Consider the following 547-nt stretch of genomic DNA (forward strand, 5'->3'; position numbering starts at 1 on the left):
ATTGTGATTATGTGGGTTTGGGGTTTTTTTGGGGGGGGTTTTTTCGCCTTTTTTTTTTTTTTTTTGTGTACGTTTTGTCCCTAAAGAAAAAAAAATCCCGAAATAAAACCTGTATGTTATTTGTACATGGGCTTCACGATTGTATGAGCAGCAAATAAACGAGCATGCGGTGTAATTAAACTTAATTAATGAGGAGTCTGTGGCCTCCGCGAGCGCGGAGGGGCCGCGCAGCCCCGGCCCGGCCCTACAAACCCTCGGGCAATAATTCCCGACTCAAACCCGACTTTTTAGGGCTTTTTCACCTTTGCGGAGTCCTGCGCGCCAATTTCCCTGCTGGGAAATATTTCAGTTGCGGATATTGAAAGGCAGAAGGAGGAAAACCGGCCGTGCTTTTTACTTTTATCTTTTTATTATTAGGATTATTCCATTTTTTTCCCCTCTCAAGGAGAAGGCGAAAGGCGCTGTTTGACAGCTCTTTGCCTCTCCCTCGGATTCCAGGCGTGAGGCTGGCGGGGTGGGGGCCGCCGCCTCCTTTTTCATCCCCCCC

Source organism: Corvus brachyrhynchos, unplaced genomic scaffold, assembly GCF_000691975.1.
Source record: "Corvus brachyrhynchos isolate BGI_N302 unplaced genomic scaffold, ASM69197v1 scaffold26, whole genome shotgun sequence".
Classification (NCBI taxonomy): Eukaryota; Metazoa; Chordata; class Aves; order Passeriformes; family Corvidae; genus Corvus; species Corvus brachyrhynchos.